The sequence below is a fragment of the Cannabis sativa genome, chromosome 2, assembly GCF_029168945.1.
Source record: "Cannabis sativa cultivar Pink pepper isolate KNU-18-1 chromosome 2, ASM2916894v1, whole genome shotgun sequence".
NCBI lineage: Eukaryota > Viridiplantae > Streptophyta > Magnoliopsida > Rosales > Cannabaceae > Cannabis > Cannabis sativa.
In genome coordinates, this window is record NC_083602.1 from 74,185,652 (window position 1) to 74,202,146 (window position 16,495).

General features: G+C 40.3%; 1 long non-coding RNA gene across 1 annotated transcript; it reads left to right on the forward strand.

The window, feature by feature from the left end:
• The first annotated feature begins 3,405 nt into the window (after nucleotides 1-3,405).
• On the forward strand, nucleotides 3,406-4,703 carry LOC133035126 (uncharacterized). Its single transcript, XR_009686397.1, has 2 exons — nucleotides 3,406-4,046; nucleotides 4,141-4,703. It is a non-coding gene; the product is annotated as an uncharacterized LOC133035126 (long non-coding RNA).
• Nucleotides 4,704-16,495: the final 11,792 nt, after the last annotated feature.

The following is a 16,495-nucleotide window of genomic DNA, read 5'->3' on the forward strand; positions in this document are numbered from 1 at the left end:
CTTTCCATTCTGTTAGAGCTCAGATTTTACTCTATGATCCTTGGCCTCCCTTGAATAAGGTTTTTTCCATGATCGTTCATCAAGAACGCCAAAGAAGCCTTGGTAATCGACCAAATTTACCAGTTGCTGCTGCCACAACACAAAAAACCAGCACTCATTCTCCAAAAATTGATCCCGATCCTGCTGCGAATCTTGCTTCCAAGAACAAGAAAATGCGACCCATGTGTACCCATTGCCATAAACCTGGGCATTTCAAGGACAAATGCTATTTCTTGCATGGTTTTCCCCCAGGATATGGTAATAGGAGACCCCAGGAATCTTCAACAAAAATACCTAAGAACAATAAGAATCTGCCACATGCTTCTCAAGTCTCGGATTCCTCTACTGAGTTAAATCCTTCACAACTTACCAATGACCAATGCCAACAACTGATATCAATGCTGGCAGAACAAATTCAGTCCACTCCTTCAACTTCGAACAACACTCCTGCTTCAACCAATTTTTCTGGTAACAAAATAAGACTTTCCATATAATTTCTGGATTATCGATAGTGGGGCAACCCACCATGTATGATTTGATTATAGATGTTTTAATTCTTTCCAATCAAAACCACATGCTAACTGTGTCACCCTTCCCGATGGCACTTCAGTTAAAATAGCAAAGGTTGGCACGGTTATTATCAATTCAGAAATCACTCTCACTAATGTCTTATATGTTCCCCAATTTCGGTTTAACTTGTTATCAGTAAGTTCATTGTTACAGCATTGTTCTACCAAATTAATATTCACATCTGATTGTTGTTCTATTCAGTCTTCGCATATCGAGGACTGGGATTGCTAAGAAGTTTGGCAAACTCTACTACATTCAACAAGAGACTACTGCCACTAATCCTTTTTTTTGCAATGTCTCTTGTAATAAAAACCAATGGCATTCCCGCCTTGGTCATCCTTCTGTATTGATTACAAATAAAATCAATAAAATGTTTCACTTGTCACCAAATCATTCTTCTTCTTTTCATTGCAAAATATGTCATTATGCAAAACAAAAAAAATTGCCTTTTATTTCACACAATAACATTGCTGCTACTATTTTTGATCTCATACATATGGACATTTGGGGTCCCTACCATATCGAATCCATTGAAGGGTACAAATATTTTTTGACTATAGTTGATGATCACTCACGATATACATGGACCTATTTTTTGCATGCTAAATCTGATGCCCCTGCTATCATTACAAATTTTTTCAGCCTTGTCACTACTCAATACAACTCACACATAAAGTCAGTCCGCACAGACAATGCCAAGGAACTCTCCCTGTCAAATTTTTTTGCTAGCAAAGGGGTCATCCATTACAATTCATGTGTTGGTCGTCCACAACAAAATTCTGTTGTCGAACGCAAACACCAACACATCCTAAATGTTGCACGGGCCTATACTGGAGTTATATGGTACGTACTGCCATATATTTGATAAATAGAACCCCTTCGATTTTACTTAAAGATAAAACTTCGTATGAAATTCTTCACCACAAACCCCCTATGTATGACCATTTGAGGAATTTTGGGTGTTTGGCCTATGCTTCAAACATTGTTCACTCCCATAAGTTCTCTCCAAGATCAAAAGCATGTGTCTTTATTGGCTACCCTGAACATATGAAGGCTTATACTTTACTTGACATGGCTACTAATAATATTTTTCATTGCAGAGATGTTTTTTTCTATGAAACTATATATCCTATGCTCAACAGATCTCACCAAGATGATATCGACAAGTTCTTTTCATCCTCCATTTCCCGTCCATTTATTTCTGAACAGCATACCAACACCTCTGCTGAAACCAGCAACACTGCTAACACCAGCAATAATGCTGAAACCAGCAACAACACACCAACAGGTGATTATTTTCGACCTGACAGCAGCACCAATGCTGCGAATGACAACACACAACCCCTCAACACCAGCAGTCTTCAACAACCAGCTGATGTGCATCACACGAAATCTGGCAGGCCATCACACAAGCCAAAACATTTAGAACAATACATGTGTGACTTCCTACAGGTCCCTGCCTCAACATCTCACCCCCTCACAAATTCACTGGCTTATACCAGGTTTTCCAAAACCTTCAGAGCTGCTATACTTGCTGCCCATAAATTGGTTGAACCCAAATCCTATTCCCAAGCTTGTAAATACAAAATATGGACCAATGCAATGGGAATTGAAATCAAAGCTCTTGAGGACAACCACACCTGGATAATTGTCACCTTACCCGATGGCCATCATGCCATCGACAACAAATGGGTTTATAAAATAAAATATAACCCAGATGGCAGTGTAGAACGATGCAAGGCACGTCTCGTTGCTAAAGGGTATACACAAATGTACCTGTATTGATTACTTCGATACCTATGCTCCTGTTGCAAAATTCAATACCCTCAAAATCCTTTTTTCTCTTGCTGCCATCAATAATTGGCATTTACATCACATGGACATTAACAATGCTTTCCTCCATGGTGATCTACATGAGGATGTTTATATGAAACTACCTCAAGGATACACTCCCAAAGGAGTGATTCCACCAAATGCAGTTTGCAAATTACAAAAAAGCTTGTATGGTTTAAAACAAGCATCAAGACAATGGTATGCAAAACTCAGCAGTCATCTTATTCAAAGAAGGATTCCACCATTCCAAATCCGACCATTCTCTATTTTTCGAGACATACACCGTGTGTTTTCTTTGCCTTACTCATTTATGTTGACGATATTGTTGTTGCTACTAACAATCTCGATGAACTAAACAAATTTAAAACCGCCTCGATGCACGCTTAAGTTAAAAGACCTTGCGCAAACCTTCGTTTTTTCCTTGGTCTGGAAATAGCTCGATGTTCCAAAGGCATCTCCGTCTCACACAGACCCTTCACCCTGCAACTTCTTGAAGAAACCGGCTGCCTAGGCTCAAAACCAGCATCCACCCCCATGGAACCAAACACCAAACTGAACAAAGACTCAGGAAACTTGCTGCAGAACCCGTCTCAATATCGAAGCCTCATTGGAAAATTGACTTACCTCACCATCACTCGGCCCGACATTACATTTGCTGTAAACAAACTCAGTCAATACACTCAATCACCTCGACAACCTCATTTAGATGCCGCCTACAGAATACTTCACTACTTGAAGAACTCCCCTGGTCAAGGTCTTTTTTCCATGCATCATCGCCTTCAAAACTCACCCTTCGTGCCTTTGCAAGCACGCTCGATCGGGGCGCCCGCCCGTCTCGACACCGCACGTTCTATATCGGCCACTGTGTTTTCCTAGGCGACTCTCTCATCTCATGGAAGTCAAAGAGCAAAGAAACCATATCCCGTTCCTCTCGCCGTTGCACGGTCTATGGCCAATGTCACTTGTGAAATACAATGGATAATCTCCCTGCTCAAAGATTTCAGACTTGACATATCTCTTCCTGCTCTTCTCTTTTGTGATAACAATGCAGCAATCCATATCTCAGAGAATCCTGTGTTCCATGAACGCACCAAACATGTGGAAATTGATTGCCACATCGTCCGAGAGAAACTCACCAATGGCATCCTCAAACTCAATCATGTCCCTTCAAAAATGAACCTAGCTGATATCTTTACTAAACCCCTTTTCCCTGCTCATTTCAATGAGATTATTTCCAAGATGGGTGTAAAAGATTTTTACACTCCATCTTGAAGGGGGCTGTTAAGTTAGTTAGTTCATTTAGGGTATTCTGTTATAACAAGTTGTTATTCTGTTATTTACCAATTGTATTGTTTCTCTGCCTATATAAGGCTTTCCTTTCATTATTGTATTTTATCCAATTCATAATAAAGGGAATCGTTACTCTCTCTCTCTCTCGCTCTGTATCTTCTCTAATAATTCTTCCATTCTCTCTCTCATTGAATTTTCTTTTGACAGAATATAACTTGGTTGAAATTATCCAACAAACAACAATGACAAAAGCTTTTTTAATTTTGAGAGGTGGGGGAGTCTTTGGTAGAAAGGAAAAGCAAGAGTATTGAGAGGTTCTTTCCACTAACGCAGTATCTTTATTGAGAAAAGAAACTTGTGATTTGTTTGAAGAGAAGCTAAACATATGTTCTTGTTGGCGAGTATCAGCATGGAGGCCAAAAGAATTAAATCTCAACATTGGACTTCCTTGGTGTAATGGCATTGTTTTTAAAGATAATAAATCAACAGTTTTAGCAACTTTAGAGCTCTTCCAGTCATCATCACAAGGTCCAGATTTTTCTTGCTTAACAAACCTAGATCCAAGAACACCATTATTTATTGACTTAGTATCTGAATCATTGAACTGAGAAAAGCTCCCCCACTACAACCACCGCCACCTCCTCCTCCGTTACCACCACTGCCCTCATGATGAGAAGGAGGACCCACAACCATCACTCATTTCCCTCCATTTCTTGCCTGAGAGACTTTGCTGAGAGCCAGACAAACGAAAGAGGAGGAGAGAGGAAAAAGAGAAAAAATCTTTCTAATTGAGCTTTCATTCAAAACTCAAAACCCACTGAAATTATCTTTCTTGCTTCACTAAAAAAAATCCCAAAAGCTTCACTCAATGAAAATTTCAAAATTCATCACTCATTTATTCACTCAAAGACTAAAACAAGTGTCTAAAATAGTGCAAATCAATATAATAAAGACTACTCATTTTTTTACAATTGAACACACTAATATCAAAGAATTGATTACATAGTTTAGGATAATTATGTAGTTTAAGGTTTGAAAATTTTTGGACTTTAGTTTAAGGCTACTCATCACTTTTTGTACTTTAGCTCCAAACCAAATACGTTATGTAACTTTGTCGAGTATTTATGAGAAGTTGGAGGGATTATAAAATTTTGGAGGTGAGAAGTTAGGATTATAAAATTTTAAATTCCCTCTATAACAGATTGTAATGGTGTTTATCGGGTTGGACTGTTATTTTGGATTGCAAAAGTGTATTTTTTAGAACAAATAGCACTAATATTATATTAATTTTTTAATTTCACCATTTTTTTTTTACATTTATACATTTATTACAAAAGGTTGTTTACATTTTTTTTTAGAACAAATAGCACCAATGTTTTTTTTTTTACATTTATTAATTTGTGATTGCATGAAGCAATAAGGTTGTTTCTTCAACCTCAAAAATATTCTGGGATGATGTTCAACATCTTTCAAACGTAGACGTAATGCTAGCGGCGTAGTATTCACTACGAGTGCTAGTGGTCAAAGTGGTGAAATCACTAAGGATAGACTCCGATCATCGAACTGTTAGGAATATTTTTTCAGGATCTAGATTTACTAACAAGTATGTTGAATTAATATCCTATATATGAATTCTCTAAAATAATGAAATTAAACACATAAGGGATTAAGAAAACCTTACATAGTTGCAGCGGAATATGTATTCATGAACAAATATATATGTTCTGGACTTAATAGAATTTATACATTAAACATAATCATAAAATAAATCATGTGAACCATGCAATATAAAAGTGATTTCTGATCTTATATTAATGAGTAAATCTGATTATATTGAAATGTGCTTTATTTAGGGCACAAAACTCAAAGTGGTCAAATTACTGAGGATAGACTTCGATCATCGAACGAGATGCTTATTTATGATTGCATGAAACAATAAGATTGTTTCTTCAACCTCAAAAATGTTCCAGAATGATGTCCGACATCTTTCAAACCTAGACGTAATGCTAGCGGCGTAGTACGCACTAGGAGTGCTAGTGGTCAAATCACTGAGGATAGACTTCGATCATCGAACGAGATACTTATTTTTATGAACCATTATTAAGTATTGTGAAACTTCTTTCTAAGTTATTTTATTTTTCTTTCTTAACTTTCTAGATTTACTTTATATGCTCATCACTTTTTTTGTAGTAAAATTAAAATAGATGTAAACTTTGGAAAGTTTAACCCCCAACAATTTAGTAACTGGGTATAACGTACCAAATCTTAAAGTTTAAATAGTTATACTGTCAATTACTTTTTAAATATATAATATTAATTAAATATAATTATTTTAATCATTTAAATTATTTATAATAATAAATAAAATATTATAAGTAAGTAGTTTTATAATAATCAAAATGTTATAACTAAGTGCAATTCAAAGTATATATAATATTAATTAAATATATAAATTATTTATAATAATATTAAAAATAAAAAATACTATATTGTGCAATTTTTTAATTACTAAAAAAATTTTAAATTTTTTTGAGTGTAATCTCTCCTATAAGGTTGCAGATCAGGTGCAAAAGTGGTTGGGAGTTGGGGGCTGGCCGAAGGAGTTTCAGGCTTGGAAAATCTGGTTGGTAATCAGCAGCAAAAACAAGAATAGCAGAATTTGTACTGCTGTCATGGCAGCCACGATTTACAGGTTGTGGTTGAACAGAAATAATTGTGTTTTTAATGGTTACTCGAGCACAATCACATGCATTGTACAGGATATTAAAAAAAATCATGTATTATAGATTAATAATAGCTAAAAGAGGGAGCTTGAATAGACATGAGAGGAACTTCATAGAGCATTTATTTTGTAAAAGTTAGTTGATTTTGCAGATGGTTTTTTTTTTCCTCAGCTGGGCTTTGTTTGTAATTGCTTGTTGATTAATGAAGTTGTTCCTTCTTGATCAAAAAAAAAAAAAAAAAAAAATTAAAAGGTTCAACATTAAATCATATAATTTGATATTTACTAAGCATACTCTATATTACTCATATAAAATTATATTTTTTCTTGTAAGCTAAATTTTTTCAAATAATCTACATTTATTACTCATACAGGGTTTATATTTACCAATAATGTAACTATATTAGTTATGGAGGGTTTATATTCACCAAATAACATGAGTATATATTACTAATGCATTACTATATGTACTATAAAACTATATTTATGTTTCTACCATACATATAAAATTACCAAACTATCTAAGTAAATAATTATTAAAAGACTTTGCCAACCCACCGGTTAACAAAACTGGCTATACTAAGTAAAATTTATTCTTTCAACAATTAATGTGTACTTTTGGCTTAGGTGTCAAAATTTTTGTCAGTAAAAAATAACATAAATTATTTCTCCAAAAAACCGGTGAGGTTTTTCTCTCTAGGATGAGAGTGTTGGGAATCCAACTGTGAGGTTTTTCTCACCCTGTAGTTATTACTTAATAGTAATTACTTATCATTGTTGCCGGTGATTTTATCTATACCTTTTACCATTTTATAAGCTTTTATTGCTCCTTCAGTTTTAAGGTTTTAACGGTTCTGGTTGGTAAGATTCTAAAAGACTTTCTGTACACGTCAAACAAAGTCGCTATAGTTATTATCCACGATGGAGATGAACATGGCTGATGGGAACATCAACGATCTCAACTCAGATGACAGAAGGAATGAGGAAGAAGCGGGGCCAGAGAATCAAGAACAAGGCCCATAGAACGAGCAGGAAAACCCTGCTAATGAGGCTACGAATCAGGAATGGCAAGAAGATGCAGAGGATAAAGAGGAGGAAGTTGAAGAACTCAGAAAAGAGTTCTTGGACTCTATGACTTTGGAGCTTGAACCAGACTTTGAACTAACTTAAGATATTACCAACACTGGTGTTTTGGCAAAGTTCTTCGGTGGAGTAGGGGTTTCAAGAAACAGACTGAAGGATATCTCAGCAAGATATGGAAATTGAAAGGCAACTGGAGGATAAAGACTCTTAGCAAGGGCCTATGGGGAATATTTTTTGATGAAGAGGATGACTGCGTGGAAATCTTATACAATAGGCCGTGGTTAATCAATGGAAAACTCCTAATCCTCAAGGAATGGCCAGAGGACGGCATTGTTGGGTTTTATGCCCTAAATAAAACTTCATTTCAATGTAATCTATTTTATTTAACATCAATAAAGAAACAGAAGTATTTTTCATTCATTTGTGTATGTTTCGGTTCACTTTATCAATTGCTTGTCTATTTGATTTATAAATTCATCTTAAACCCTTTTCACATACTTGATCCTGTTTATTGTGTTGTCATCACTTTGGAAAGTAAACATGACTATGTGAATAAAGTTCCCTTGATTTATCAGGCACAGGGTTTTACTGATATGATAATCTACAACAAGAGTTTACTTGCATTTGGAGAAATGCTATGCTCTTTCCAGAACATTAGTTGAAGTAAAGCTCAGGTTAGATGCATGGAGTATGCATCAGAAGGGACCGATATTGAACTTTGACTTAGATTTATTAAACTTATCGTAAAATCTATTCAAGTCAATATCGCCTAGTTGATCCTAGATCAAATGATCTTAATCCTGTTATGATTAGGCTCAATGTCAAGAGGCTATTCGTGTTCTTTGATTTGTTAGTTAAGCCTACTTTTAGGTCAGGGTGATACGTACATTTTGCGAACACGGTAGTGCAATTGAGTGGGAGCGCTAACATAAACATGGATCTATAACTTCTATCTGACGAATAGTAAGCAAAGGATGATCTCCTTCGAGCTTGACCAAACGAACATAAATGGTGGAGTACTCATTTCACATAAGCTAAAATATCATTTATACGGGGTCAAGTGTTTTAAGGATAAAATACATAGTAGGGTGTAACGGTAATCTAATCCCTTTACAGTGTAGATCATTCATATAGAGGATCATTGATCAAATTAGAATTATAACAATGGATAACTAATGATGTGTCTATATGGTGGAACATATAGAGCATTCTATATACTGAGAGTGCAATTCTAAGTTCTATGCGTGGATTCAACGAAGAATTAATAAGTTAGTGAATTTTAGTAATAAATTATTGATCTACTTATTGGAAGCTCGGTTATATAGACCCATGGTCCCCCCACTAGTTGAGATAATATTGCTTGTAAGACTCATGTAATTGGTTTTGATTAATCAATTATAATTCTCAAATTAGACTATGTCTATTTGTGAATTTTTTTACTAAGTAAGGGCGAAATTGTAAAGAAAGAGTTATTAGGGGCATATTTGTTAATTATGATACTTTGTATGGTTCAATTAATAAATATGATAAATGAAAATATTATTTAATAATTATTTATAGTTATTAAATAGTTAGAATTGGCATTTAAATGGTTGAATTAGAAAATTGGCGTTTTCGAGAAAATCAGATGCAAAAGTGATAAAACTGCAAAATTGCAAAAAGTGAGGCCCAAATCCAATAAGCCATGGACGGCCACTTTTTTAGGTATTATCCTCTGATATTTTCATTATTTTAATGCCAAATAATTCAAACCTAACCCTAGTGGAATACTATAAATAGGTAGTGAAGGCTTCAGGAAAATTACACTTCTCATTCAGAAAAACCTGAGCCTCTCTCTCTACCTTTGGTCGCCACTCTCTCTCTCTCTCTCTCTCTCTCTTCTTCCTTAATATTTCGAAACCCTTAGTGATTAGAGTAGTGCCCACACACAGCAAGTGATACCTCAATCAAAGTGAGGAAGATCGTGAAGAAAGATTTTCAGCAAAAGGAGTTTCAGCATCAAAGATTCTGAGAAAGAGATCCAGGTTCAGATCTTGATAATACTCTGCTACAGAAAGGATACAAGGGTTAGAGATCTGAACGGAATGAGTCATTTAATTCCGCTGCACCCAATGTAAGGTTTCCTAAACTTTATATGTGTTTATTTCATCGTTTTAGAAAGTTAATATTTAGGGTGTTAATCAACATACTTGTGAGTAGATCTAAGATCCTGGTAAAATAATTTCCAACAACTGGCCTCAGAGCCATGGTAATTGATTTGCTTGCAAGAAATTTGGACTTTAAAACGATTGTTTAATGTTTTGGATGGTATCATGTTGTATTGAGTGCTATTTGATGATTGATTGATGTTTGTGAATTTTCGTGAAAAATAATTGAATATCTGTTTCTGGAATTATTTTTATTGGATAGTATGGAAAAAATTAAGCAAGTTACTTTTTTTACAGAACTCAATTTCGATTTAATTTGAATTAGTTATGATTTTTTGAAGTTTTAAAAAAAATTGGGGTTGAGCAGCATGCCTCGCGCGCGCGGATTTCATGCAAATCCCCAAGCCGCCGAGGTTCCTCGCCCAAATCACCCTCCTGCGCGCGCGGACGGGTATGCACAGCATCCCGTCCGTACAACTCGCAATTTTTTCGTTTTTCTTCGATTTTTCATGCTTTTTCATGGATTTAACTTCCGATTTTTTGTGTAGTTCTGTATTTATACATTTACTATTCATAATTCAATTCTAATTATCATAATTAAATTAATTAATATTTTTTTAAAATTTAATTCATGATATTAGTGTAATTTGAATTTGAAATAGTCAATATCGATCTTTTTTGCTTAATTATTTATCTTATTTTTAAATTTGATTATATCTTATCTTATTTTTAAATTTAAGGTAAGATATTAATTTTTTTAAAAAAAATAATTTGACCTTATTTAAATTTAAAATAAGATAACTATAATCATGTTGTTGCCCCTAATTTTGCCCAATATAGGTGGACCAACCAAACAAGGACACGTGGATCAAGCAATGTACAATCCAAAATATTTGCTAAGTCTTTATGCTGTAAGGTGGCTTCCAGGACGTAGCTCCCGGAGAAGGCATATGGAACCCCATATGCTCCCGGAAGCTCGAAGTAACGTTAAGGCATCTCCGCGACATGTCAGGTTTCTCCTGAGCAATCAAGTCGCATTTAATGCCGCATGGGAGGAAGCGTGTTGGGACTGCTACACGCAATAAAGTCTGACGGCACAACCTCCAACCAGCAGCTACAAAGTAATGATCATTTAAGTCTAGCGATGACTACACTGTGAAGGGTCACATCAGTCAAAAGACAATAAGGACATTCCACATAAAAACCCTACAGCACCTAGGGATTTGACCATGCATTACCCATGGTATATTCATTGGGAATGCCTAACTTTATGGATACTTACAGATACATTTGTAAGGATAATTCTGGGGATCACCCCACAAAAAACACTATAAATACCCCTTCAAAGCTCATTAAATGGGATCGAGAATCTTGGGCTGCATAAGAGCAAGTAGAGTAAATACTCACCAAGAACATTCTTTGTATTTATAAGAGTGAAACACTCACCAAATACATTCTCTGTATTAAATACATCCATAAATAACAAAGACTCGTGGACTAAGGCTCATTAACGCCCCAACCACGTAAAAATCCTTCTCTAATTTTCTTACAGCTCTTTAACTTTATAATATTTTATTAGTTGCCGAAAACCTCGGTCAACATTTTGGTGCTTTCATTGAGAGCTGAAGAAAGCTACTGTAAACGAACACTTGACTTCACAAACATGGTGGAGACTAGAAGTACTCGTCAGCCTCGCCCGTTAGAAGATGCTTAAGACCCAAATGAGGAAGATGTAGCCTCAAGAGCAGCTGAGGGTTCTGAGGAAGAAGAAGGAATTCCAGATGATGACTACGAGGGAAACCTCGATGAGTATGCCTACGACGAAGGTAGTTACTCAGAGTTGGTGCTTCTCAGGCAAAAAGCTATCGATCACGAAGCCGAGATCGAAGCTCAGAAAGCACAAAACCAAAAAATGCAAGAAGTGATGCTGGCCATGCAAAAAGCCATGGAGGCAGCTGGCATTCACGTGCATCCCAAGGCAATGACTGCTGGACTTGGCAAGGAACCGGAGATGTCCTCGCCTAGTTCCCAACAGCAGAAGTCTAGGGAGCCTAGTCCTATAAGGTACCCTGCTGAAGGGAACCAAACAAAAAACCCTACCTCTACCCCGGGGCGAAAGAAAAAGGCACAAGATCCGCGAAAGGTCCGCTCAGATTTCCCTAAGGGGAAAGGTCCGCAGAGGGGCAAGCCCCAAAAAGGGAGCTTTGGCCCTCAGGATCGAGAGGACCGAAAAAGCGTTTCCGTGCACCAAGAGCCCGGGGGTAGAGGAAGAAGAGGACAGAGATGTCCTCCCGTTGATTTGAGAAATCAAATCAATGGGAACCAAGGTGACCTCCGGGATCACCTTGACCAAAAAAGATACGGACCCGCGGTCTCCACGGGTACGTTAAATGAAGGAATTATGGCGGAACTCGCCATACTTCGAAAAGACATTGCCCGAGTCTCCCGAAGGCAGAAAGGGGATGACTTCGACTCAGATAGCGAGGACCGGGAGCCATGTGCTAAGCACATCCTGGAGGCGGAGCTCCCTAAGAACTTCAAGATGCCTGAAATGGCAGCTTATACCGGGAACTCCGATCCAAGCGACCACTTGTCACGGTTCAACCGTGTCATGACGATCATGAGAGTCAGCAATGACGCCAAATGTCTGTGCTTCCCGCTTACTCTAAGTGGGTCCGCGGAGGAATGGTTCAAGAAGCTGGAACCAGGATCCGTGGGCTGTTGGAACAAGCTACAGACCAATTTCCGGAGACAGTTTGTCGCCGCAAGAAAGGTCAACCTGGAGGTCAGTGCCTTGACTAACATCAAGCAACTGCCCACCGAGACCTTGAAAAACTATATAAAGAGGTTCCGAGCCTCGAAAACCAAGAAAGTTGACGACGGACAACAGCTTGCGCTTCTCCAAGCAGGCATCCGTACGGGAACTCCTTTCTGGAATGAACTACAGCAAGAAGGAGCTGCTAGCCTTCAGGACTTCCAAAAGAGAGTCCAAAAATATAACAACCTCGAAGAAGCCCAGATAGTGGCCTATGGAGGATACTATCCCACCGGGATAGCAGGGTACATGCCCGGAGTACCGCCCTCGGGTACTGCCCTGACCGCGACTCCACAGGCAAGCGGCATACAATTCTCTGCCACGCCCGGATACAGTCAGGGCCAGGCCTTGGCGCCGGCCTCCTCCCATTTCGGCAATCCGTCCGGGATGAATGGACGAGCTCCTTCGCACTGCGCTTCGACCGCTAGCCTGGCAGGCCCTTCCCAGGGCTCGAGGAGTAAAAGATCCTCCAAGGGCAGCACCCGGACGGGGGAGAAGCGCCAGAAAAGGAGGTACACTCCCCAGTACACTCAATACACGGAGCTGTCGGACTCCCAAGAGCGTGTGTACTTTGCTACTAGGAAAAATACACACTACCGGATACGATAACCATTATACAAGGATAGCTCCCGGAGAGATCCAAGCAAAAGATGCGAGTACCACAACGACATTGGTCATAGTACCAATGAATGCAAGAATCTCAAAGACGAGATTGAAAACCTAATCCGGTTGGGCCACCTCTATGAGTGGATCAAAAATAGGCTGCCTCACCTCAATCCGGGCCAGGCGACTGTGGGTGTGCCCCAGGGAACACCGGGGAGTACAGCAGGAGCGTTAGCTCCAGCTGCTCCCGCGGGCGACGCCCAGCACATCCCCGGTCTGCCGCCCAGACCTAACGGGAGGGTAGCCATGATCTCCGGAGGTCCCCATATCGGAGGAACTACTCGCAAGGAGCTCAAACGATATGCAGGGGCCGTGAAACATAATGAGGTTTGGGAGGTTACTCAACTCCTAGCTCAAAGGCCCCGGCTGATGGACCAACCCATCACGTTCACGAAAGAAGACGCCAAGACGGTGCGCTTCCCTCATCACGACCCATTGGTCATAGAGACCCCCATCGCTAATAAAGTGGTGGCCAGAGTCTTAATTGATAACGGAAGTTCCGTGAACCTACTCTTTAAGGAGGCCTTCACCGCAATAGGCTTGACGGACCGAGACCTCTCACCCAGTGGGTCCCAACTCACAGGGTTTAATGGGACGACACTTATCCCGATGGGAAAAGTAAGGCTTCCCGTCACCTTGTGCCCGGACACCCCCCAGAGCACATTTAAATACTGCACTTTCGTGGTGGTGGACTGTCCAACTGCTTACAACGCTATCCTCGGCCGACCGGCCTTGGTAGATTTTGGCGCAGTCACATCCATTCGGCACTTGTGCCTAAAGTTCCCTACCCCGGAAGCTGGGGTCGGGACGGTGAGAGGAAACCAGGGGAAAGCGAGGCAATGTTACAATGTCGTAACCCACCTGTCGGTACTAATGGTCCGGGAATCCATTGAGCCAGAAGTGGCTGAAGAAGATGAGTTAGACCCCCATGTGGGGTCCGAAAGAATTGAGGAACCAATGGAGGATGTCGAGGAATTATCAGTGTGTGACCTCGACTCCACCAAAGTACTCCGGCTGGGAAAAAGCCTAGATCCGGAGGAAAAAGAGAAAATAATAAAAACACTAAAGGGCGCCATCGACATCTTTGCATGGCGCCAAGAAGACATGACTGGCATAAGCCCCCATGTCATCACCCATGTACTCAACGTCAATCCGGACATGCCGCCAGTCCAGCAAAAGCGGTGAAAGTCGAGGCTCTGGAGAAAGAGGTGGACAAACTTCTGACCAACGGCATGATCCGCGACGTATACTATCCGGAGTGACTAGCCAATCCAGTCCTGGTACCCAAGCCGAACGGGACTTGGCGAGTTTGTATAGATTTCACTGATCTAAACAAAGCTTGTCCGAAGGACTGCTTCCCGCTGCCCAGGATCGACCAGATGGTAGACGCCACTTCTGGATTCAAACTACTATCCTTCATGGACGCCTGTGCTGGGTACAATCAAATAAAGATGCATACGGCAGACCAGGAGTGCACTAGCTTCAGGACCGTTAAGGGGGTATATTGTTACCTAGTCATGCCCTTCGGACTGAAAAACGCCAGAGTGACCTACCAGAGAATGGTCAACCGGATGTTCAAAGGCCTCCTGGGACGAAATATGGAGGTTTATGTAGATGACATGCTCGTCAAGTCCAAAGCATGCAATAGCCATGCGGACGACTTAAAGGAATGTTTCAAAGTAGTCCGGAGATACGGCATGAAGCTCAACCCGAAGAAACAAGTCAGGGAAGTTCCTGGGCTTCATCGTTAGCCAGTGGGGGATTGAGGCAAACCCGGAAAAAATCCAGGCTCTCCTGAGCATGCCATCCCCCAAAAAGCATAAAGATGTGCAGAGCCTGACCGGAAAGGTGGCTGCCCTAAGCCGCTTCATCTCACGGTCTACAGACAATTGCATACCCTTCTTCAACATACTGAAGAAGTGTCAAAAGTTTGAGTGGTCGGACGAGTGCGAGGAGGCATTTAAAAAAATAAAAGGACACATGGCCAAGCCTCCTATCCTGTCAAAACCCGCTCTCGGAGAAGACCTGTTTCTATATTTGGCGATCTCCGAACACGCGGTCAGCGCTGCCCTAGTCCGGGAAGAAGAGAAAACTCAGCATCCCGTGTACTATGTCAGTAAGCGCATGATAGGAGCCGAAACGAGGTACCCCATCATTGAAAAGTTGGTTTTTTTGCCTCCTGATGGCCTCGAGGAAATTGAGGCCATACTTCCAAGCACATCCGATCAAGATACTAACCAACCACCCGCTCCGGCAAGTCCTCCAAAAACCTGAAGCATCCGGAAGGCTCCTCAAGTGGGCAATGGAGCTAAGTCAATTTGATTTGCACTACATTCCCCGAATTTCTATAAAAGGCCAAGCCTTGGCGGACTTCATTACTGAATGCAACGAAGCCGAGGCAACCGCGAATATGCCGGTACCGCCAATCCCCACATGGAGAGTATTTGTGGACGGAGCCTCCAATGAAAATGGGTCCGGAGCCGGAGTGGCAATGATATCACCAACCGGACTACGACTCCAGGCGGCCCTACGGTTCGACTTCGCAGTTTCGAACAATGAGGCCGAATATGAAGCCCTAATCGCAGGGCTGAAATTAGCAAAAGCCGTAGGAGCCAAAAGAGTGGAAGTCTACAGTGATTCCTAACTGGTCGTAAACCAGATATCGGGAGAATACCAAACACGCAGCGAGCGAATGGCCGCGTATGTAACAATAGTTCGGGAGCTGCTCCATGAGTTCACGGACTACAAAATAGAAAGAATCCCCCGGGAAAAGAACACTCACGCAGACTGTCTGGCTAAGTTAGCTTCAGATAATGAAATTGAAGAGTTTGGGGTAGTACCAGTGGAACGCTTGGCAGAGCCAAGCATCAAAATAAAAGAGGCCACAATAACGGTTGGGCAAGAACCCAGCTGGATGGTCCCCATCATAAAATACATAACAAAAGGTGAGTTGCCCCAAGAAAGGGCACTGTCTCGGAAGATTCAGTACCAGGCTCATCGTTATGTAATGATGGATCGAATTCTCTATCGAAGAGGACTCAACATGCCTTATTTAAGGTGTGTATCAGACCCTGAAGCTAGACAAATCATGCTAGAGGTCCACGAAGGGTTCTGTGGAGATCATACGGGAGGACCCAGTCTCTCAAGGAAAATATTGAGACAGGGATACTTCTGGCCAACAATGAAAAAAGATTGCATAGACTACGTCCAAAAGTGTGATTCGTGTGAAAGGTTCGCGAACATACCGAGAGCTCCTCCAAATGAAATCACCCTGATGACTAGTCCCTGGCCCTTCGCGGTATGGGGAATAGATCTTATTGGGTCCCTGCCAAC